Raw genomic sequence first — 25,727 nt, 5'->3', positions numbered from 1 at the left:
TTAGCACCATATCCTACTTACCTGAGATAAATGGATAGAAGTGGATAATTAGTACCTTCATTTTGTGTGTGTGTGTGTGTGTGTGTGTTAGGTTGAATTTCTTGAAAACACAAAGTTGCCTTAAGAGGTTTTCCAGGAAAGGCTCTTTGGAGATAAATAAATATAGAGAAGTGAAGAGGGCAGGATGGGGCAGAGGGAGAAAGTGACCAACAACTTGGTTAGAACTGAGGCCTCAGCTCACCCCACAGGAAACTTCAGTGGGTCTTAGAAGTGAGTCCACATTGAAGCAGAGGGAACTTCACTAGTGCTTCTCAGCTCTCCCCACCCCACCTTATGTGGGACAGCATGGTTAGAGTTGACTAAAGTTAGGTATTTCCTCTCAGAGATACTGGAAATGGGTATTTCCCTTCTCCTGTGTGGAAGGCTAAAGGGGTGGAAGTTAACTATTTCCTTTCCATCATGTGGAAGCTCGAGCAGGCTGGAATTGGGTATTTACCTTCCCCAAGTTGATTAGGCTCTGATAAAATCCCAATAATTTAGACTTTGGTAAAGTAGTTTACCTTAAGGGCAGGTCTTGATAATAACAAAATAAACCATGATTTATTTCATACTGATTTTTTTCTCCTTTCCCTGGCAAGGAAATTTTTCATTGATATTCACTCTAAGGCCCTGATGGTGCTCCTGGAAATAAAACTCGCAAAAGTGTGAGGGTCCTTCTTAGACTGGACCCTTTTGGGATTTTTAACTCTCAAGCTTATCCACTCTGAGCCTCAGGCAATTTGCCAATTACGGCTTAGGGTTTCCTGTCCCAGTACAAATTCCTGCAGTGGCTCCTGCTCATGGATTTCTGTCCCAGTAGATTATGATTCTCTGTGCTCACCTGTTTCTTCAATTTGAGAAGCAGAGGTCCTGTGACCTCACTTCTCTGAAAAATCTAAAAAAGAGTTGCTGATTTTTCATTGTGTTCAGTTCTTTTTTTTTCTTTCTTTCTTTCTCTTTTTTTTTTTTTTTTTTTTGAGACAGTCTTGCTCTGTTGCCCAGGCTGGAGTGCAGTGGTGCCATCTCGGCTCACTGCAAGCTCCGCCTTCCCAGTTCACGCCTTTCTCTTGCCTCAGCCTCCCGAGTAGCTGGGACTACAGGCACCTGCTACCACACCAGGCTAATTTTTTGTATTTTTAGTAGAGATAGGGTTTCACCATGTTAGCCAGGATGGTCTTGATCTCCTGACCTCGTGATCCACTCACCTCGGCCTCCCAAAGTGCTGGGATTACAGGCGTGAGCCACCGTGCCTGGCCTCAGTTTTTCACTTGTTGTTAGGGTGGGATGTCAACTTCCAAGCTTATATACCAGAGGAGAACAATAATATCTTTTCTGAATGCCCATTATCTTGCCCCTAAGAACTGTGAGTTCCCTTAGTTGTCTCTATAGTTTTCTTAGGCCTGGGCTTCTCTGGCTGCAGCCCCAACCTTGCCATCTGCTATAGTTTGGATGTGCTGCCCAACGTTTCTGTGTTGGAAACTCAATCCCCAATGCAGCAGTGTTGGAAGGTAGGGCCTAATGGGAGGTGATTGGGTCACAGGTGCACTGCCCTCATAAATGGATTGATTCTACTATCATCAGAGTGGGCTGGTTATTTTGGGAGTGGTTTCCCTACAAGAAGTTGAGTTTCATCCCCTCTTACTCCCTATCTCTCAGGCTCTCTTTTGGACTTTCACCTTCTGCCATGGGAGGATGCAGCAGGAAGGCCCTCTACAAATGCCAGCTCCTCCATCTTGGACTTCCCAGACTCTGGAACCATAAGCCAATAAACCATAAGCCAATAAATTTATGTTTATTATAAATTACTTAGTCTGTTGTATTCTGTTATAGCAGGACAAAACAGACTAAGACCATCCGTCACCATTAATTTTGCCAAACCTTTTTCTGACAGTTAAGTACCAACTCCTGGCATCTGTTATTTCATCCCCTTTGCTCTCAAGGCACACAACTCTTGATAATATTGCCTCCCAGCAGCCCTGACCCTCAGTAGACAACCACAACTGAGCAACTCAGTAACACTTGTGTTTCTTTCACTGTCATATTTCTTGTTGTTTTAGAGAATGGAGTTTCCTCTGGCCTTTCCCACGAAAATAGTTAACTGGTGGAATTTCCTGATTTGTTGTATTTTGACATACCCATTTTTTCTACCTTTTGATTGTTTTATTCATCATGTGCCATGGCACTTCTGATATTTCTATTTCACCTTGTGTGGGCTGTCACTCTCTCCAATATTCCACAGTCCATCTCACCAATGTGTTGATAATATCTCCTAGGTTCTTCCTGGGGCAATAAATCCTGTAAAATTGGAGACTGCTCTATATACATGAACTCTACCTTCTCCAATTTTATCTTCTGTAGCATGTAATCCATCAATATCAGAATTCAAGGCTTTAAGGGTAGATCTTGAGATGGGGGCAGGAATTGTCATAAAGGCACCTGCCTCATTTGAGACTTCTGCATGATCTGTATGTAAGGCGTGCTATGTTTGGTTTCGTTTTTGTTTTCTTTCCAGGGGGCCTATGCTTTGACAAGGGGAAGTAGACCACTTTGTCAGATCCGATAGGTTTAAGGGAATGTGTGAGTTCAAGATTTTGAGCTGTATATACCCAGGTATTTCAATCTCAAGTCTCAATATCTCAGCATTTCCCTATTTGTGCACTCACATTGGCATATGAGACCTGGTCAGGCTAAACACTTTCTCTGAAGCTTTATTACTTTTAAAAGTAAATCCCGAGCCTGCTTTTCTGCCCCGTTTGCCTTTTAGCTATACAAAATTCACATCAAGAACATCTTCTGACTTTCATATTTTGTCTAAATTAGTAATTAACCTTCCCAATCTGATCTCTTTTAGCAAATCATTGGTACTTAGTAACAGCTACCAACCTCCCAGATTTTTATGTGTATCATTTCCTTTACTGTGGATATATTTCAACAGACAGCACATCTCCTTTCACTGGGATTCTCCCTCAGAGAAGGTTTACATTAGTCAAAGTCTAAAGAGTTTGACTTCTGGCCGGGCTCAGTGGCTCGTGCCTGTAATCCCAGCATTTTGGGAGGCTAAGGCAGGTGAATCACGAAGTCAGGAGATCGAGACCATCTTGGCTAACATGGTGAAACCCCGTCTCTACTAAAAATACAAAAAATTAGCCGGGATGGCGGCGGGCTCCTGTAATCCCAGCAGTTACTAGGGAGGCTAAGGCAGGAGAATGGTATGACCCCAGGAGGTGAAGCTTGCAGTGAGCCGAGATCGCGCCACTGCACTCCAGCCTGGGCGACAGAGCAAGACCCTCTCTCCAAAAAAAAAAAGGAGTTTGACTTCTGCACAATAGCTGTTATCCATGCACCATCTGTTTAAAGTAAGGGTCTTTATTGTCCAGCAGCCAGGTCCAAAATTACATTTTAGAGTTTGCTTCTTAGGACCACTTCCGGAATCAGGAATCTGAATCTGAGACAGAGAATTAAGTGTTATAATCAACACTGTGTGTGCTACCTGGATCCTCCCTTCCAGACCAAGGCACTCTTTGCCCTAGTTGCCAAGAGTGTTGCCTGCTGATGACTCAAAGGGAAGTATTTTCCCAAGATTTTCCTTCTGCTGAAAAGAGCTGCCTCACCCAAACCTATGGGCCTTTGTCAGGGGCAGCCTACATTCCATGAGTGCTCCAGGTGAAGGTACAAGGGCCTAGATCCCTTGCTTTGATTCAGTAAGACTATAAAAGGCCATCTCAGCCCTGAACTCCCTGGAATTAGATAAAGCTTTAATGCAATTACATCACAGTTCAACTTTTTCCTCCACTCGTATTTCCCTGAAAGTATTGTTACTGAGAACACTCACCAATAAAGACTTTGGCATACAAATCCCTGCTTCCCAGGATTACATGCCTAAAACAAGTGCAATACATTTGTTAGAAAGTGCTCTGGAGAAGTATAAGGAGTTGAGTAAGGCAGGATTGGGCAAAGGAAAAGGTTGACCTCTGGGGCAGCTTCAAATTTAACGGTAGGGATTCCTATGGGGAACTTTGCAGCTATAGCTGGAATTGTCCCTCAGAATTTTGTTAAATTGTAGTAAAGAGGCCATTGACAGTGATTGGCCATTGTTGTCACTTAGGAAAGATCATGTTTGAGTGAAGCAATTCTGAAGCTGAGAACACTTTCCAATGACAGACACAACTATGAGCATCAGGAACAAATATTTCTTTCTTTCTTTCTTTCTTTTTTTTTTTTTTTGAGACAGAGTCTTGCTTGCTCTGTTGCCCAGGCTAGAGTGCAGTGGCGCGATCTTGGCTCACTGCAACCTCTGCCTCCTGGGTTCAAGCGATTTTCCTGCCTTAGCTTCCTGAGTAGCTGGGATTACAGGCGTGCCACCATGCCCAGCTAATTTTTGTATCTTTTGTAGAGATGGGGTTTCACTATGTTGGCCAGGCTGGTCTCGAACTCCTCACCTCAAGTGATCTGTCAGCCTTGACCTCCCAAAGTGCTGGGATTACAGGCATAAGCCACCATGCCTACAAACTGAGGAATGAGTTCACTGGCCTGAAAAGCAATTTTGGAAGAGTACCAGATATTCACTATAGTGTATTATTGTATACATTTTAATATTTCCATATTAGCTAACTCAATATTAAAATGTGTATAGATTACAAATAATCATAAGCAAAACTCAGTGTGAGTCTTTCTGCCCTTAAGATCTATATGCATTATTATTCTAGCTAGCAGTCTATCACTCTTATTTATTCTTCAAAATACAGATCTCTGGTTTTGTCCATCTTTTGTATGGTTTCTTGTGTCTCAATTTTATTCCATTCAGCTCTAATTTGGTTATTTCTTTTCTTCCTCTAGCTTTGGAGTTAGTGTGCTCTTGTTTTTCTAGTTCCTTTAAATGTGGTGTTAGGGGGGCATGTGGCCGGGCAGTACTGTGAGTGCACCATCTTATGCCTCCTGCCCCCCTGAAAAATAAAAATTAAAAATTAAATGTGATGTTAGCTTGTTAACTTGAGATCTTTCTAACTTTTTGATGTGCATGTATAGTACTATAAACTTTCCTTTTAAGATGACTTTAACTGTGTCCCATGTATTCTGTATCTTTGTTTTCATTAGTTTCAAGGAATTTCTTGGTTTCTGCCTTAATTTCATTCATTGTTTACACAGAAGTCATTCAGAAGCAGGTTGTTTAATTTCCACATAATTTTATGGTTTTGAGCAATCTACTTAGTATTGATTTTTATTTTTATTGTGCTATGGTCTCAGAGTGTAGTTGGTATGATCTGGCTTTCTTCAGTTTGCTGAGAATTGTTTTATGGCCAATTGTGTAGTCAATTCTATAGTATATGCCATATGCAGAAGAGAAGAATGTGTATTTTGTTGTTTTGGGGTGAAGAGTTTTGTAGATGTCCGTTAGGTCTATTTGGCCAAGTGTTGACTCCAGGTCCCAAATATCTTTGTTAGTTTTCTGCCTTGATGATCTGTCTAATACTTGGCACTTTTGTCTAACACAGTGACATGTTGAAGTCTCTCACTATTATTGTGTGGTTATCTAAGTCTCTTCATAGGTCTCTAAGAACTTGTTTTATGAATCTGGGTGCTCCTGTGTTGGGTGCATATATATTTATTTTCTTATATATATGTTTTATTTTAAAATCTTGTGAGTACATAGTAGGCATATATATTTATGGGGTACATGAGTTATTTTGGTTCAGGCATGCAACGCATAATAATCACATCATGGAAAATTGGGTATCCAAGCCCTCAAACATCTATCCTTTGTATTACAAATAATCCAATTATACCTCTTAGTTATTTTTAAATGTATGATTAAATTATTATTGACTATAGTCTCCCTGTTATACTATTAAGTATTAGGTCTTATTCATTCTTTCTATTTTTTGTACCCATTAGCCATCCCCACCTTTCTGTCACCCTGTTCCCCACCCTTCCCAGCCTCTATTAACCATCTTTCTACTCTCTATCTCCATGAATTCAATTGTTTTAATTTTTAGCTCACCACGAATAAGTGATAACATGTGCAGTTTGTCTTTCTGTGTCTGGCTTATTTCACTTAACACAATCACCTTCAGTTTCATCCATCCATGTTGTTGCAAATGACAGAATCTCATTTTTTATGGCTTAATAGTACTCCATTGTATATACATACCACATTTTCTTTATCCATTCATCTGTTCATGGACACTTGGGTTGCTTCCAAATCTTGACTATTGTGAGTAGTGCCACAATAAACATGGGAGTGCACATATCATTTTGATGTAGTGATTTCTTTTGCTTTGGGTGTATACTTAGGAGTGCAATGGCTGAATCATAAAGAACCTCTATTTTTAGGTTTTTTGATGAACCTCCAAATTGTTCTACATAGTGTTTATACTAATTTACATTCTCCCCAACAATGTTCAAGAGTTTCCTTTTCTCCACATCCTTGCCAGCATTTACTGTTTCCAGACTTTTGGATAAAAGCCATTTTAACTGTGATGAGGTGATTTCTCAATGTAGTTTTCATTTGCATTTCTCTGATGATCAATGATGGTGAGCACTTTTTCATAGGCCTGTTTGTCATTTGTATATCTTCTTCTGAGAAATGTCTATTCAAACTTTTTTCCTATTTTTAAATCAAATTATTAGATATTTTCCATTAATTTCCTCCTCTTGTCTAATTGCTCTAGCTACACATTCAGTACTATGTTAAATAACAGTGGTGAAAGTGGACATCCTTTTTGTGTTCCAGATCTAAGATGAAACTAAGATGAAAAACTTTTAGTTTTTCCCCATTCAGTACCATATTATCTGTGGGTCTGTCACACATTGCTTTTACTATGCTAAGGTATATTCCTCCTATACCCAGTTTTAGGGATAGTTAAGTATTCTTATTGAATTGAATCCTTTACCGTATGTAATATTGTTCTTGATCTTTTTTGATTGTTGTTGGTTTAAAGTCTGTTTTGTTTGAAATTAGAATAGCAACTCCTGCTTTTCTGTTGTTGTTGTTTTCCATTTGCTTGGTGGATTTTTCTTCATCCTTTACTTTGAGCCTATAGGTGTAATTGCACATGAGATGGGTCTCTTGAAGACAGCATACATTTAGTTATTGCTTCTTTATCCAGCTTGCCATTCTATGCCTTTTAATTGGAGCATTTAGCTTATGTACATTCAAGGTTAATATTGATATGTGTGGATTTGATCCTGTCATCATGTTGTTAGCTGGTTATTATGCAGACTTTATTATGTATCTGCTTTACAGTGTCAATGGTCTATGTAGTTAAGTGTGTTTTTGTTGAGGCCAGTAACAGTCTTTTGTTTTCATATTGAGCACTTCCTTAAGGATCTCTTATTGCTCCACCATAAAGACACATGCATTTGTATGTTCATCACAGCACTATTCACAACAGCAAAGACAAGGAATCAACCTAATGCCCATCAGTGGTACACTGGATTAAGAAAATGCAGTCATATACACCATGGAATGCTATGTACCCATGGAAAAGCATAAGACCATGTTTTTGCAGCAGCATGCGTGGAGCTGGAGGCCATTATCCCAAATCAACAGAAAACCAAATAATACATGTTCTCACTTATAAGTGGAAGCTAAACATTGAGTACACATGAACACAAAGAAAGGAACATTAGATACTGGGGCCTACTTGAGGGTAACAGGTGGGAGGAGAGAAAGGATCTAAAAACTATCAGGTACTGTGCTTATTACTTGAGTGACAACATAATCAGTACTCCAAACCCCTGTGACATGAAATTTACCTAGATGACAAACCTGAACATTTACCCCTGAAACTAAAATAAATTAAAAAACAAAACTCCATAAGCATTAGCAAGTATCCACTGCAATACTTTAGAAAAATCTAATAATTTATTGGGGAGGCAGGGTATCTTCTCTTAACTATAGCTCTGACCTGACTTATGAGCAATTGCACCATATCTAATGTGATGATTAATTTTATGTGTCAACTTAGCTAGGCTATAGTACTGATATATTTGGCCAGACACCACCAGTCTAGATATTGCTGTGAAGATGTTTTTTAGTACAATAAACAGTTAAATCAGTAGACATGGAGTAACGCAGATTACCTTCCATAATGTGGTAGGCATCATCAAATCAGCTGAAGGCTGTAAAAGAAAAAAGACTGAGGTCCCCAGAGGAAGAGGAAATTCTGCCTCCAGACTCAAGCTGCAACATCAGCTCTTTCCTAGGTCTTTAGCCTGCTGACTTGCCCTGAAGATCTCAGACTTAGACTTGCTAACTTTTTGCACTGAGTCACAACACATGAGCCAATTCATTAAGGTAAATATTAAAGTAAAGCTCTCTCTCTCTGTCTCTGTCTCTCTCTGTGTGTGCGTGTGTGTGTGTGTGTGTGTGAGCTTTTTTTGGTGTTTATGTTGCTTAAGGATCTCTGTGCTTCTTAAATCTGTGACTTAATGTGTTTCACCAGTTTCAAAAAATTCTCTCTTCACATATTTCTTTTAGCCGTAAAATATCTGTTAAAGGGCTAAAAGAAATTAATTTGTTTTTTAAGACTGAGTCTCGCTCTGTTGCCTAGGCTGGAGTGCAGTGCCATGATCTTGGCTCACTGCAAGCTCTGCCTCCCAGGTTCACGCCATTCTCCTGCCTCAGCCTCCTGAGTAGCTGGGACTACAGGCACCCTCCACCACACCCGGCTAATTTTTTTTCATATTTTTAATAGAGATGGATGTTAGCCAGGATGGTCTCGATCTCCTGACCTTGTGATCCACCTGCCTCGGCCTCCCAAAATGCTGGGATTACAGGTGTGAGCCACTGTGCCCAACCAAGAAATTAAATTTTAAACACACTCTCATCCCAAACACACACAGAAATACTAGTAACAAGCTGTAGAAATGATCCCTGAAAGTATATTCTTGAAATACTAAGGGTTCTTCAGAGATATATGTCTAGGTGGGGGGAAGGGAATGCACGAAGGATGAAGGAATAAATTAAGGGTGAATATATGGGAAAATCTAAATAAATATTGTCTGTATGAGAAAATTATGTCCCATATTATTTTAAAAACAGAGTGAATACAAATGTATGATAACAATACCACAAAATTTCTGAAAGAGCAAATATGAATAAGAAGTTATTAGGTTATTTTTTACTGTTTGGGTTGTACTTAAATGTTGACTTATTGCAAGTCTCATTAGTCAAGAATATAAATTGTAATGCCTAAGGAAACCACTGAAATGATAACAAGAGAATGCATAAGGACCAAGCTAGCAGAGGAAAAGTTCAGAAAACTCGTTAAGTACTAAATCTGAAAGAAGGTTGTGAAAGAGAGGAAAAGGAACACAGAAAAGGTAGTCAATAGAGAACCAATAAAGAGTTCATTTAAATCCATTGCAGAAAACAAAATGAAGGCAAAAGATGTATCAGGCAAAAGCTAACTTAAAAGAAAGCTGGTGTGGCTATACTAATATGGTACAAAGTATACCTGAAAGAATAAACATTAGTATTGACAAAAAGGACTTTTATGAGGCTAAAACAATAAACTAAAAGAAGATGTATAATTCTACATTTGCATGCTCCTAATAATATAGTCTCAAAATATGTAAACACATAACTTTCAGAAATAAAATCAGAGGCAGATATGCAGTCACAGTTGGAGATTTTCACACACTTCACTCAGTAATTGATAAAATATTTTGGTGTGGATAGAACTTGCATATGCTCTTGGCTGGAGACTAAATTGGACCACTCACTGTAAAAGACTCTGACATTGTTCCTTGAAGTTGAATATACACATAGCCTATGGCCAGAGAATTTCACTCCCAAGGTATAGTCAATAGAATATCAAGAAATATTTACAGATGTTTATAGAAGCTATAGTTGTAAAAGGCAGACTGTAAATAACTGAAATGATCATCTATAGTAGAACTAGGAAATGGATTTGGATTTCATAATGATGATGATGGATTATCATCAGCAGGAAGAATGAATGAACTAATATTATGTGCAATAATCTAAATGAATCTTATAATGATAGGTGAAATCAGTCAATTACAAATAATTCAAACCACATCATTCTATGAATTGAAAATTTTTTAAAAATCAATAGTCGTTTTTTTTGAGATGGAGTCTCACTCTGTCCCCCAGGCTGGATTGCAATGGTGTGATCTCAGCTCACTGCTGCAACCTCCACCTCCTGGGTTCAAGCAATTCCCCTGCCTCAGCCTCCCAAGTAGCTGGGACTACAGGCACGCACCACCATGCCCGGCTAATTTTTTGTATTTTAGTAGAGACGGGGTTTCACTATGTTAGTCAGGCTGGTCTCGAACTCCTGACCTTGTGATCCGCCCGCCTTGGGCTTCCAAAGTGCTGGGATTACAGGCGTGAGCCACCAGACCCAGCCAACAATAGTCTTATAAGTCAAAGTGTCAGCTATATTTGGAAAGAGGCCATAGTCACGGGAAGAGAACACAAGTGAAGTTCTTGAGATTTAAATAAAGTTCTATTTTCATGAGACATGGACAGTGGCTTCATGGGTAATTTATCTTTGTGATAATTCATTAAACTGGACACTTAAGAGTTGCACACTTAATTTTATCCAAAATCTATTTTCAAGCTAAAGCACGTAATAGCATTGTGCAAAAAACAACTTTCCTTATGAATTTAATCCTGTTCTATTAAATCATCACTTTCAAGTTCCACTCCTGAAGACAGGCTTGGTGTACCCTCTCAGGGCATTCAGCAATATTCTCTAGTGAAGTCAAACTGAAGACACACTCTGATAAAGCATCTTAGAAATTACATGGATTCCTTCCTGAACTGCCATAACATCAGTTTTGCTTACACTTGTATTTTATACAGCATGTGTTAGCACTTATGATGTTGTCTGAGTATATATTTGGGTGTCCAAAAGAGATTATTTGGTACCTTTGCAGGATTTCAACCTTTTATCTACATGTCATGACCTAAAGTCAACAGTGAGGAAATATTACTTTCCTGCTTTTATAAATAAAATCTTATTGTAAATCCTCTTAAAAAAAAAAAAACAATGTGAGCATTTTTCGGTTTCCCCTGCCACTCACTACCAGTAGCTAAGAAATCTGTTCTTCTTCCCTTCTGGATGTTTTTCTCTTATTAGCTTTTTCCTGTGGTTCCATCTTATTAGATGCCTAGACATGCATGCTTCTTTTCCTCTCCTGCATCCTTAATGCAGGATGTGCACGTGCATGGAGGAACACAGGAGCCACGTGCTGTGGGGAGGGCAGAATCTCTCCTGCAGTGGAGATTCAAGCATCCAGGAGTTTCTTTTTGGCTCTTGCCAAAAAGTTTTTTTTTTTTTTTTTTTTTTTGAGACAGAATCTTGGTCTATCGCCCAGGCTGTAGTCCAGTGGCATGATCTTGGCTCACTGCAACCTCCGCCTCCCGGGTTCAAGCAATTCTCCTGCCTCAGCCTCCCAAGTAGCTGGGATTACGGGCATGTGCCACCACACCTAGCTAATTTTTGTATTTTTAGGAGAGACAGGGTTTCACCATGTTGACCAGGCTGGTCTTGAACTCCTGACCTCAGGTGATCCGCCTGCCTCAGCCTAACGAAGTGCTAGGATTATAGGCGTGAGCCACAGTGCCCGTCACCTATTTTCTTACTATTACAGAAATAACTGGTTTCTGCTCTTTTTTTTTTTTTTTGACGGAGCCTCATTTTGTCACCCAGGCTGGCGCAATCTCAGCTCACTGTAAGCTCCGCCTCCCAGGTTCATGCCATTCTCCTGCCTCAGCCTCCCAAGTAGCTGGGACTACAGGCACCCGCCACCACGCCTGACTAATTTTTTGTATTTTTAGTGGAGACAGGGTTTTACCGTGTTAGCCAGGATGGTCTTGATCACCTGACCTCGTGATCCACCCACCTCAGCCTCCCAAAGTGCTGGGATTACAGGCGTTAGCCACCATGCCAAGCCCAGTTTCTGCTTTTATGGAAGGAACCACTCTTATTTAAAACTACAATTTTTGTATTTGTGTTAGGTTTTTGTCTGGTTTGTGTTGGACAAAAAGATTGTCCCACGTGTGTGTTTTATGGTTTCACAGACTTTATTCATCTTCGTGGACAAAGGCAGGTAAAACACATGTTTTTCATTTTATTTTTTCTCTGTAAAACTGTACTTTCAATAAATGACTGATTCTTAAATAGATGGTAATACTTTTTCTATTGCAGAAATAAAGTCCATGCAATTTTTATAAAACTTGGACCATACTTTTCAAAGTTCTCCTCGAGTTATGCATAGAAATGAGTATATGATCCAAAATGTAGATGCTTTCTAGAGCAAAGTGAAGGGAAGACGGAAAGAACGAGAGAGAGTTCTGGGAATAGCCGTGCTTTCAGTCTCTTCCCAGGGAGGTAAATATATTTAAGACATATATTTTAAGAAATTGCTTATATAATCTGTCCTTATAATTTGGTGTATTCCTTTGAGTTAATATTTTTATTTGAGAAATGCAATGCATGCACATTTTAGGTAAATGAAGAAAAGGCTTTTAATGAGGTCATACAGATTGTGATGTCCGTACTTAGACATGCAAATCAACATAAGGAGTTTCACTCACAGGCACAAGTTTCCCAGCAGGGGAGCCAAGAGTATTTTGGAAACAATGCATGACACAGAAGAAGAGGAGCCAAAGCTGTCTTATATATAGGGAGTAGCCCTTTTGTTTTGGCCTCCATTTCTGTTAGTCTTTAAAATCCCTCCCAGGTTAAAAATGGCTTTTCTAAGTGAGTATGTCTCAACACAAACTTAAGATATTGAAGTCCCACTTATAAACAGCAAACTCTTCAACATAGAAAACAAAAAGAGGTAACAACAGACTACTATCCTCAGTGAATTCCTGGGCATTTTGTTCCCAAAGCAATCAAATCTGCATTTATATTTAAAGAGAGCTCATAAGAGTGCCCTATCTTGAATACCTGAATTGAGCTCCTGACCCTGTTCCCAGGATTTGATCTGTGAGACCTGCATCTTTAGAACATGTATCAGGTATACTCTTGGTGTAATAAAATGTGCCCTGGGGTCCTTTTTCTGACCTTTCTCCCCCTCTTTCTTCTCACTTTTACTTTCCCTTCAGTGCCTCAGCGAGGGCTACACAAAATTCAAAGTGTGTGCTTGGCCTGCTTGAGAATTTATAGACAAAGCTGAGCTATGGAAAAAGCGTCAGAAGCAGGACTTACAATTAAATAAGAAAACAAAGTCCTTGTTCTCTCCCTCCTCTTCCTTGCTGAAAACAAAAGACCAAGTCTACTGGAAAACATCAGTGCAATTCAAAAGCAGGTGTATTTCCACATGCAGAGCAGCTTGTGGGCTAGAAGCAGATGCCAGTGGTTACATAGTAGCAAGGGTTTTAGACTACACTCTCAGGGAAATGTTCCAACCCATCCAAGGTGACCTCTTGCGCGCGCGCGCGCGCGCACACACACACACACACACACACACACACACACACACACACACGGTAGAAGCTAACATTTGGCACTCTATCTTTTTCTTTGTTTACGGCCTAACATACCCCAAGGTGTTCCAGATACTCATGCTGCTACCAGGTAACCAGGCCACCACACTGCCATCTCTCTTTTAGCTCCACCCTAACTTAACAGTGCTTTTGTGTTCCAGAATTTCCCCTACCTCCTTCTACTCCTGCACCTCCAGATCCATTTCTTTCTGTTCCTTTACTTTCTGATCAAACTTATAGAACTGAGGTTATGTTAGTTAATGTAGTTTACATAGCTGGAAAATAGAGAATCTGAGATTAAAATTCAGGCCTTCTTTCTCTTAACCCATCAGGCTTCTTTTTGATCATTTCGATACGATGCTTCACTATAGCCCAATTTTTTGTCACATTCTCTGCTTGAATATAGAAATGCACTCATTCATATATTTGATGTGTGCACTGTATCAGACCATAATTTACTTAGGCAATAAGAAAAGTATGATTTTGCTCTATAAATGTTCTACTTCATCTTTTATGGGGTTAACCATTTTCTGTTTTAGCTGGAGAAAAATTGTCAAAATTTGTTTATCTACATCTCATATAATATGGTCTAGACAATTGTTACCTTTACCAAAAACATCAACAACAGGAGCAGAGGACTTGGATTTGAAAAACTGACATAGGTGTTCAGAAAAGCTTGGAAGAAGAAAATTGAGAACAAAAAACTTTTCTTGAACTCAACTCTAGAATTCGTTCACCATTTTTCTTATATATCTTATAGTGTCTTGGGTACACCAGGTTATCATGGCCAGGCCAGCAGGAGAGTTTGTTGAATGAGCTCATGTATAAATAACTGCTCCGTAAGGCTGTGAACATTTATGAGGCTCATTATGTTTCAGTTCTTGTTTAACAGCAAGTCCCTCCCTACTTGGGCAGTGGAATCCCGCTGATTTACTACTTATCAGGAATAAATTACAGTTTAGAACTTGGATTTTTTTTCATGGTTTTCTTTGTGTCAGCATAAATAAACTTAGCTAATAGGGCTATTTCCCATTGCCCATTAAACGGGCTGTGAGTAAAAGACTTCCTGGCTTCTGAGAGAAGGAAGATGAGAGGACTGAGTCATTTTACCTGAAAGTGTTTACAGTGTTAAGGGCTTTGGGAAATAGATGTCAAATACTGCAAGTTACAGCATTTCCTAACACTTATTTGAGTTTTTACGTTTTGCTTTCCATCAGCTACATAATCTTATTATTGTAGAAGCCATTAGCACTGGAGACTAAGAAGTCATTCTTGGTGAATTCTGTAGGCAAAGATGACTACATCCTAACACACTGCCAGGGTCATCATCATCTCTACGTACCCTTCTCTTAATGACATCTAGAGTGATGGCTTCACCCACTTTGATGAAAAGTTCAGAATTCTGTAATTACTGAAAGAGAGAGTGGAATGTCATTTCTAGGTCTTCATCCAGAGTAATTTCTTGGCTCCAATGCCCGCATTTCATTTGCAGAAACAGCTTTTTGGTATTAGTTAACATTCAAGGAATAGTTTCAAGTTTTACAACTGCAAAAGGGTCATTATTTTTATCAGCGTGCTGGAGGTTATTTTGAGTCTGAATACGGAGGGCCCAATTCAATAAAATCTCAGCCTGACTTTCCCAGCAGGATGCTCAAACCATGGAAATTCAACAGGGGAGCACACATGGGCTTCTACGATACTGAACCAGGGCTGAATTTCCATTTAATCATTCTCAAGAAATCAAAAGACACTTTAGGATTAAATGGCAAACCTTTTAAGTAGGAATTCCTCAGCCAAAATGGCCAATTAGCATTTAAACTGCAGAACTACATTATGTAAGAGGAAATGAGTAACTGAAAAAAGAAATTATCTTCCTTATTAGTTAAAAAGGTAAACCAGAAACATGGAGTTATCACAAAACAAGCATTCTCTTCTAGAACAGGAGAGATACACAGGACTTTTGTTTCAAAAAGAATTAAAAAGATCCATGTTATTGACCTGTTCTCATGCTTTTAGCTTTAATTGGCAAAATTAGCTCAGGTGAATAATATTGGAAGACACCTCTAATTATATATTTTGTTGCATCACACAAGTGACTCAAAAGCTCCATGTTTATGACTTTAAATTGATTTTTTAAAATAAATTACTTTATGTATTGGAAAGTAATAACTTATATTTAGAAATAGCCTAGATTCAATTTTTTATATTCATAAAATCTTGGCTTATTTAAAGCTCCTTCCCCATCTTCCAGTGTGCACCTCAGGGGCTTAGAGACTAAACAGAGTAAGAGTTGGCTTAGGAAAAAAACCACATTTCTGCTATGACTGCTCATAAAGGAAAATTTAAAACCTTCCAGAAATGTAGTTGAAAATGGCTCTTAAGCAATTGTTTATTATCTTTCTTCATGTATCATCAATTTTTAGACTCAGCTTTCACCAAGCTCAATAATTATGTAAATTTCAAATGTTGGTTCTCACCAATATTTAGTAATGTTATTGTTGTGCATGTTTGTATACATACTTTAAACAAATGAAAAGGCAAGCAAATTCAATGGTTATTATTGCTGCCATTGCACTTTGCAATGTTTTTCTTCTTTGTCAGTTCCTCATTATGGTATCCCAGAGGGTTTCATGACATGGACTTTTGTAATATGCCACATGTGGTGAAGACCAGCAGTTCAACACCAGAAGGAATCTGACCAGTGCTCACTGCAGCAGCTCCAGAAGGGATAGGGATTTGCTTAGGGAATAAAGAACATGCACTGCACTCTCCATAGGACATGGGTTTTTTGCATCAATAGTCTGGATGATTACCTAAAAGCAAGACGGTAAATAACCGATGCTTTTTCTCACCCACCTCACTCATTGCAAAACCGGCCAAGATCTTTCATCTGTTGAGTGACTTGAGATTTTGCTGTAAGAGTAATCATTTTTGTTTACCAGGATGGTAATACTGAAATTGACCCAATTGTCCCATAGAATGTTCTTTTTGATAAACATAGAAATTGACCCTTCTGATCTTAAAAAGCTTGAAACATATTTGTTTTATCTGAGTTCCTTCCTCAGGAGACCACCTTCAGGCCTCACAAAAAGTATTGAAGAACTGAAACCAGATCATGGTACCAATGCTGGACCCCTCATTCACCATGACGGCTTCTTTACCTCTCCCAAGTTCCTGTTTTCTTACACATTGTTACATTTCTTGCCTGCAATATAAACCCCTGATTTTAGTCAGTCAGGGAGATGGATGTGGGACTGAGCTTCCGTCTCCTTGGCTGTGGCACCTGATTAAAGCCTTCTACCTTGACAATACTCGGCGTCTCAGTCATTGGCTTTCTGTGCAGTAAGCAGCAGGACCTAGACCGAACCCCTGGTGTTTTAGTAGCAGTGCTACTAAAAAAGACAAGATTGTTTTTTGTTTGCTTTCTGTAAAAAACAGCAAAAGCAGAGATACATAGATGTATGCCCATTCAAACATTATTTTCTGTTGAAAAGTTAATTCAGACTTCTCATTGACTAATTGAATGATGACAATCATTTAAAATATGGCCTATCATATAATTGTTCATGGAAAAACATTATTAACAGGTTGGCCTATGTTTTTCAAGGCTTTTATAAATACTTGTGTATGCATGTACTATATATATATTTAATAAATCTTGAATTATTCTGTATATGCCATTTTGTAATTTGTACTTATCTATGCATTATCTTTAAACATTTTCTCAGGTTGTTCTTATGGGTTTTAGTGTCCAATCATGTTATATTTTCATCATATATTTGAACAACTTCTATTGTTGAATATTTTGGAGTATTTTACATTTTCTCTTGTTTTAAATAATCCTGTAGCAATTACATTTGTGTAAAAATCTTTGTATACTATTTGATTATTTCTGTACTAGAAGAACGATTGTATGTCATAGAATGAGTATATTTTGAAGTTCAATTATTATTATCATTTTTAGTACAGCAGTAATGTAGAGACCCTCTAAAATAACAATTATTAAGATTACACACAACTATTACACTGCTCACTGTGTTTCTAGGCACTGTGCTATTATATCAGACTTAACTTAATCTTCAATAAAACACTGTTGAATAGTTCTTTATATTTTCTCAATATTATTGATGAGGACATTTGGGACTTAGGTTGAACAGCTTGCCCAAAACCAAACAATTGATAAATGGCAGGGCTGCCTTACTCTAGAATTGTGTTTTCGAAAAAGATGATGCAGTTAGAAAATTATAGGACAGTTTTGATTTTCACACAGATTGGGAGAGGATGCATTTTGAGAATAGACGCCAAGGATGTTAAATCTTCTGCAATGAGTGAGAGAGCCCCACACAACTTTAGGGTGTTTCTGGATATTCATGTAACCAATTATCTAATTTTCTGAGCCTAAAACCTAAATCTGTTTTATACATAAATACAAATAACATTTGCAGGGTTTTAATATGCAATAAATTTACTAATGATGCAAAGCTTGAGTGAAGATAGACCTGAATACAAATTTGTTTTGATCAGAACTTTACCAAGAGTTGTTCAACATTTTGGAAAATCAGGTAGCTGCTGACATCACAACTGTAGTATGTGAGCCTCCAATACAACACCCTTACAGTCATCTAAATTTGGAGTGGTCAGGTTCATGGTGACTGTATGCACAGGTGTGAATGGGATCACTTTATAACATCTTCTAGTCTGGCTCAGTGCAGTAGCTCACACCTGTAATCCCAGCACTTAGGGAGGCAGAGTTGGGGGGATCACTTGAGCCCAGGAGTTCCGGATCTGCCTGGGCAACATAGCAAGACCCTGTTCTCCACAAAAAGAAAAAAAAAACACAGAAAAAATTGGTACATCTTTTAGTGTGGTTGTGCCTGGGCATGAAATCCATATTTTTATCATAAAGTATTTCTCTTTGATTTTATATTAGTATAATAATTGCTTAATACTATGTGAGCACTGTGTGTTACATTAGCACTTGATTTTTTCCAGGAGAGTAAAGGAGTGATTCAACCTATTAGTTATAAAAAGGGTATTACATATGATAGGACTGAGGATAGCAAAATGTACATGTCTGGGGTACAGAGTAAGGGGTACATTTACATGTTAAATATAGACACACATAGAGGAACTCACACCTGCACACACAGCCTGAACTCTGACACAACATGTCTGTGCTTTTCAAATTGTCATTCTCAATCTTTTAGTGAGCCATGACATCAATGCATAGGTTGAGACCAGAATTTTTTAATGACATAAAGTAGAACAAATTAGAATGGAATGAAATGGAGTAGAGTGGAGTAGAGTGCAGTGGGATGGATGGAATAAGAGGAGATGGGATGAAATAGAATAGAATGGAAGAGAATTCAGTATCAGTTTTGTCTGTTTTATATACCTGTGCTTATAAGGACATGTTGTAAAATGCATCTCTTACTTTGGGCCAAAAAGGTGAAAGCCATTGAGCTACACTACCATACTTTATACAGAAAGCAAGTAACATTTTCAGGGGTTAATCATTTTTCTGTACCTGAGTGTCGAAGTTGGTTTTGATAGTGATTGATGGGAGAGGAAGAAACCCAAAGATACCAGTGATTACTACACATCTTGAGTCCTCTCTTTCACAGTTTGCCTGAATGGAAGTGATGGTGCTGGCACAAAGCCAATTCCTTGTCTGAATGTCTGTGTTCCCCAAAAATTTGTATGTTTAAATCTAATCACCAAGGTGATGATATTAGAAGGTGGGGCCTTTGGGGTTGATTAGGCCATGAGGACGCCATCCCATGAATGGGATTTATGCCCTTGTGAAGGAGGCCCCAGAGAGCTGCCTTGCCTCTTCCACCATGTGAGGACACATGGAAAGCACCATCTATGAGGGAAGGGTCCTCACCAGACACCAAATCTGCTGATGCCTTGATCTTGGACTTCCCAGCCTCCAGAACCGTTGCAATGTTTATATATTACCCAGTCTAAGGTATTTTGTTACCACAGCCTGAATAAAGACAATTCCTCATCCTCTTTCATTATGACTGACACTGAATGTGCTTGCCTATGCTACAGCTACTGGAGATTTTGCTGTTTGCTTTGTGTCACTATTTGGTCTTAAACAGTTATGAAATGGATAGAAATTACTCTCCCACATCTTTGCCTCCCTCTGCTTTTTTCTTCTCCCTTCCCTTCGTTGCATTTGGTTCAGAGAGGGTGTGTCCTCATGACACCATTTCATCCTGGCTTCCCAGACTCCTCACTTCAGGGATCTATAAGGTGATGCTTTCCCCCCGCCACCCCCACTGTTTCTTTGAAACTTACCTGATCTCCATGTCATGACTCTGTGGCCTGACAGATGACCATGAAGTTATTTTTCAAGACACTGATTCAGACTAAAATAGTAATGGATGTGTATGTGACACCTTCTAGGAGGTATTTTTATTTCTAATGGAAGCAGAGTATTAATGAAAACGAATGAAAGTAGCATAGGAGGCATATTTGGCTGGGGTGGAAGTGAGTTGTGGAAATTTCGACAGTTTCTTTCTTATAAGGAAACCAGGAGAACCTCTGCCTAAACATACAACTGGTCTTCATTAAACTCCAGACACTCTTTCAGTCTGTTTCAAGCATGACACAAATTAAACCATTACTATATTTTTTAAAAATATTATTTAAACAGTTTGTTACTGAAGGCAAATTCAGAAATAGACCCAAGAAATTTTATTTATGTTGTCAACACTCTACTGGGCAATTATAACTTGAAAACTTACATCATTATTTAGCCCTACTCTTTCTTTGCTATTTTGGTCCAACATGTGCTGAGTTTTTCTGATTTACACCCAGAATGTTTTGTTCCTTGATTTGATCCCTCCTTTCTTTTCCTACGGCAGCTGTATTCATTTTATCTAGATGGAATATTTCAAGAGCCTCACAATTTCTTCTCTTTCTCTTATTCATTCACTTTGTCATTTGTATTATACCTTCAAAACCATAGTTCTGATCATTTCACTCACTTGTGCAAAATCACTTGTGTCCCTCAATTACCTATAGAATAAAATCCAATCTTCTTCCCTTTGAATTCCTCAACCATCTGGCTTCATCATTCCTTTTACTCATTAGCTAAAAGAAATTAATTGTTGCTCATTGAATATCCCACATACTTCTGTAATTATACCTTTGCTTACTCTTATGCATAAATCCTACTGGAATTTCCTTCCCACAATGTCTGTGGTCCAGAATCCCTTATAATTTTTAAGGGCCAGAAGAAATATCACCTTTTCTAAGATATCCACAATACTTGCTTCACAGAATGAACACAATCTTTTTTTCCCGTCATAACTATCCTAACACATTCTGTGTTAAATTCTTGACCACTTTTTTTCCCTTTTTACTGTTTTTACTTAAGAACAACTTTATATATAGTAAAATGCACAATTCTCAATAGTATAGTTTAATGTGTGCTAAGAAATGCATACCCCTGAAATAGAGATACAGAGTATGTGCATTATCCCAGAAAATGCCCTATGGCCCTTGGACAGTCAATCCCCACTACCACTCCTTGCCGAATGCAACTAGTGTTCTGATGTCTTTGACTACAGATTATTTTTACTATTTCTACGACTTCATATAAAAGGAATCATTCAGTATAATAGTGTCTTCTTTAATATTGTAGTTTCTTTCACTTAAACTATATTTGAGAGTAAACCATGTTTTATCACCTATCAATTGTTGATTATTTTTAATGCTTAGTTGCATTCCATTGGATGAGTACAACATAACTTGTTCATTCATGGATGAAAATTTATTATTGTCAGTTTTTTGGCTATTAGAAGAAAGCTACTATGAACAATCTTTATGCACACACATTTTCATTTATCATGGATAAATACTGCCATATTTTCCAAAGTGTTTAAAACCTTTTATACTCTAATGAATAAGGTATGAGAGATTCAGCTGCCTACCTCTTCAATAGTTGGTGTCAGTCCTTTTTTTTTTTTTTTTTTTTGAGATGGAGTTTCATTCTTGTTGCCCAGGCTGGAGTGCAATGGCGCAATCTTGGCTCACTGCAACCTCTGCCGCCCAGGTTCAAGCGATTCTCCTGCCTCAGCCTACCGAGTAGCTGGCATTACAGGTATGCGTCACCACACCTGGCTAATTTTGTATTTTTAGTAGAGATGGGGTTTCTCCATGTTAGTCAGGCTGGTCTCAAACTCGTGATCTCAGGTGATCTGCCCACCTTGGTCTCCCAAAGTGCTGGGATTATAGGTGTGAGCCACCACACCCAGCCTGGTGTCAGTCCTTTTAACTTTAGCTGTCTGGTGGGAAGGTAAGTTACTGGAGAATGGTGCGAACCTGGCAGGTGGAGCTTGCAGTGAGCAGAGATTGCCCACTGCACTCCAGCCTGAGCAACAGAGCAAGACTCCATCTCAAAAAAAAAAAAAAAATGTGATTTTTGATTTTCAAAAATCAAAAATATTTGGGGGATTCTACAAATATCTTTCTGCTTTTAATTTCTACTTTACTTCTGCTATGTTTGGAAAATACACTCTGTGTCATGTCAGTAGTCTTAAATTAATGAGACTTATGTCTCATCATATGGTGCATCTTTGTAAATATTCCATGTGTACCTGAAGAGCGTGTATATTCTGCTGCTCGTTGATGAACTGTTGTATTAGGTCAAGTATACTGAGGGTGTTGATCAGATCTTCTATATCCTTACTATTTTTTGTTTTACTTTTGGTTAGTTTCTATTAATAATTGAAACAGAAGAGTTAATATCTTCAATTATAATTGCAGATTTGTCTATTTCTCCTTTAATTATCTCAGTTTTTGTTTTATGTATCTTGAGTTTCTTTTATAAGGTGAGCATATATGACTCCTTGAAAAGTTGAACTTTTTTTTTTTTTTTTTTTTTGAGGTGGAATCTCGCCCTGTCGCCCAGGCTGGAGTGCAATGGTGCGAGCTCGGCTTACTGCAAGCTCCGCCTCCCGGGTTCACGCCATTCTCCTGCCTCAGCCTCCCGAGTAGCTGAGACTACAGGCGCCTGCCACCATGCCCGGCTAATTTTTTTGTATTTTTATTAGAGACGGGGTTTCACCGTGTTAGCCAGGATGGTCTCGATCTCCTGACCTCGTGATCCGCCCACCTCCGTCTCCCAAAGTGCTGGGATTATAGACGTGAGCCACCACGCCCGGCCAAAAAATTGAACTTTTTATCATTATGAAATGTCCTTCATTATCTCAGTTAATACTCCATGCCTTGAAACATACACTTTCTACCCACTCCAGCTGTTTTATGATTAACATTTGCATGGTTTATCTTTTCCCATCATTGTACTTTTAACCTAGTTGTTTTCTTATATGTAAAATAAATCTCCTGTTAAAAGCATATAGTGAGTCTTGTATGTGTGTTTTCTAGACACACAATTTGTACTTTAAATTGTGGAGTGTTTCATCCGTTTGCATTTAAAGTAATTATTGATGTAATTGGGTTTACATCCTGTCATTTCTCCCACTATTTGGCCCATCTATTCTTTGTTTCCTTTTGCTTCTTGTCCTCACCTCTTTTGGATTAATAAGTGGTGTGTGTGTGCGTGTGCGTGCACGTGTGTGTGTGTGTATTCTGTTTTATCTTGATTATTGTCTCATTAACAATACACTTTTGTTTTAGTTTTAGAGGTGTGTCTATGGTTTGCAGCATGCAAACGGAGACCATATCACAGTCTCTGTCGAAAAGGCAATATTACATACCACTTCACATATTAGATGAGAGATGTGTAACAACATACTTTCACTGCTCCCTCATCCTTTATTCCACTGTTGTTGTATATTTTATTTTATTTTGTATATACCTTACGGTGGGTTGTACGGTGAACTGTGATTGGGTAAAATCCTAGTATATTAGAGAAGTTGAATATTTGTAATGAGTATTTTATTTTAAGAGTATTAGTTATAAAACTAAGTTCTATTGACAGTAAGAGTCCCAGGATGGCTACACTTAGGGCTGTAAGTTTTAGATCAAGTGATATTGTTGTTTGGGGAGATGAAGTAGGGATAATGCTATTGATGATGAGAAATCCAGTGAATATACTGCCGATTATAAGGCATTTAATTGGATTTATTAGGGAAGGGTTATTTTCGTTAATGTTGATTAGGGTTGGGATGCAGGGTTGTCCTATTACGGCGAAGGAAATAATTTGGATACTAAAGAAACTAATTAGAGAAGTGGCAATGAGAGTAATAGAGAGGGTTCAGGCATTAGTATATGAAGTGTTTGTGCTTTTGATGATGAGATATTTAGAGTAAAAGCCTGTGAGGAAGGGCATACCTGTAAGTGCTAGGCTGTCAATAATAAGGGAGGAGGAAGTAAGGGGTAAAGTCTTAAATAGTCCTCCTGTTTTTCCGATGTCTTGTTCATTGTTGAGGTTGTGGATGATGGATCCTGAACATGTAAATAATATAGCTTTGAAAAAGGCGTGGGTGCAGATGTGTAGGAATGCTAGGTGTGGCTGATTAATGCCAATTGTGACTATTATAAGGCCTAGTTGACTTGAGATGGAGAATACTATAATTTTTTTATGTCATTTTGTGTTAAAGCACAGATTGCTGTAAATAAGGTGGTGCTAGCTCCTAAACATAGGGTAAGGTTTTGGATTAACGTGTTATTCTCTATTAATGGGTGGAAGCGGATAAGCAGGAAAACTTCTGCCACAACTCTAGTGCTAGAGTGGAGTAGGTCTGAGAATGGGGTTGGGCCTTCCATGGCAGAAAGAAGTCAGGGGTGGAGACTAAGTTGAGCTGATTTTCCTGTTGCTGCTAAGAGAAGGCCAATTAATGGAAGAAAATCGGGGATAGGATTTAGGATAAATATTTTTTGAGGTTCTCATGTATTAGAGGATGAGAGGAATCATGCTGTGGCTAAAATGAAGCCAATGTCACCAATGCGATTACGTAGGATTGCTTGGAGGGCTGCTGTATTAGCATCTGCTCAGCCATGTCATCAGCCAATTAGTAAAAAAGACAAAATTCCTACACCTTCTCATCTGATAAAAAGTTGAAAAAGGTTGTTGGCAGTAACCAGAATTAATATTGTGGTTAGGAAGATAAGTAAATATTTGAAAAAACTGGCTAATGTTAGGATCTGACTTTATATACAATATTGAGAATTCTATAATAGATCAGGTGACGAATAGTGCTACTGTAATAAATATCATGGAGAAGTAGTCTAGTTTGAAGCTTAATGAGAGTTTAAGGGTTTGAATTGTTATTCAATGTCAGTTTGAGGTGATGGCTTCTAGGTTGGTGTACATAAACGTTGTGGGAATGAGGCTAATGGTGAATGTGCACGCGATAGCTATTTTTACATAATATGGGTACAAGTTTTTCTTGCGAGGGTTGATGAAGGTAATAATGATTGGTAAGGTTAAGGAGATTAAGGTTATTATAGTAATGGAAAAATGCATGATTATTACTTTTATTTGGAGTTGCACCAATATTTTTGGTTCCTAAGACCAATGGGTCGCTCTTATACTTTAAAAGTTGAGAAAGCCGTGTTGTCAGGCATGGGGGCATGAGTTAGCAGTTCTTGCATAGTTTCTCAGTAAATAAGAAGTTACAGACTTCTATTATCAGATCCACAATCTAATATTTTGACTAAACTATATTTACAGGGTATAAAGCCTATAATTATTTTAGGGTTTAGAGATAAAAGAAGAATAGGTGAAAGATGTATAAATATTAATATATTTTCTCTTGTAAAGGAGGGTTTAATACTGTTAATATAGCATGTGCATGTTCCTCGTTGTGTTGTGACAAGTATATAAAGGGAATAAAGGGCTGTGGTTAATATATGAAGTCCTATAAGCATAATGGTAATGTTTGATCAGGAGAATGAAGCTATTATTACAAGGAGTCCTCCTATTAGATTAATGGTGGGGGGTAAGGCAAGGTTGGTAAGATTTGCTGTAAGTCATCAAAAGGCTATTAGTGGAAGTAATGGTTGAAGGCGTTAAGAGAGCAGTATAATTCGGCTGTGGACTCACTTGTAATTTGAATTTGCCAAGCAGAATAGTAAGGACAGAGTAAGTCTGTGGGCAATTATGAGGGTAATTGCACCAGTAAAGCTTCAGGGGGTTTGAATAAGGATAGCCATGATAACAAGGTTAAATTTTTTTTATTTTTAAACGGAGTCTTGCTCTGTTGTCCAGGCTGGAGTGCAATGGTGCTATCTTGGCTGA

General features: G+C 38.4%; 1 pseudogene; it reads right to left on the bottom strand.

Moving 5' to 3' along the window:
- Window positions 1-22,083: 22,083 nt before the first annotated feature.
- LOC129524825 (NADH-ubiquinone oxidoreductase chain 5-like) lies at window positions 22,084-24,962 on the bottom strand (annotated as a pseudogene).
- Window positions 24,963-25,727: the final 765 nt, after the last annotated feature.

This window comes from Gorilla gorilla, chromosome 8 (assembly GCF_029281585.2).
Source record: "Gorilla gorilla gorilla isolate KB3781 chromosome 8, NHGRI_mGorGor1-v2.1_pri, whole genome shotgun sequence".
NCBI classification, from domain to species: Eukaryota; Metazoa; Chordata; class Mammalia; order Primates; family Hominidae; genus Gorilla; species Gorilla gorilla.
Note: the sequence above shows the minus strand (reverse complement) of the source record. Positions and strands in the feature narration are given on the sequence as shown.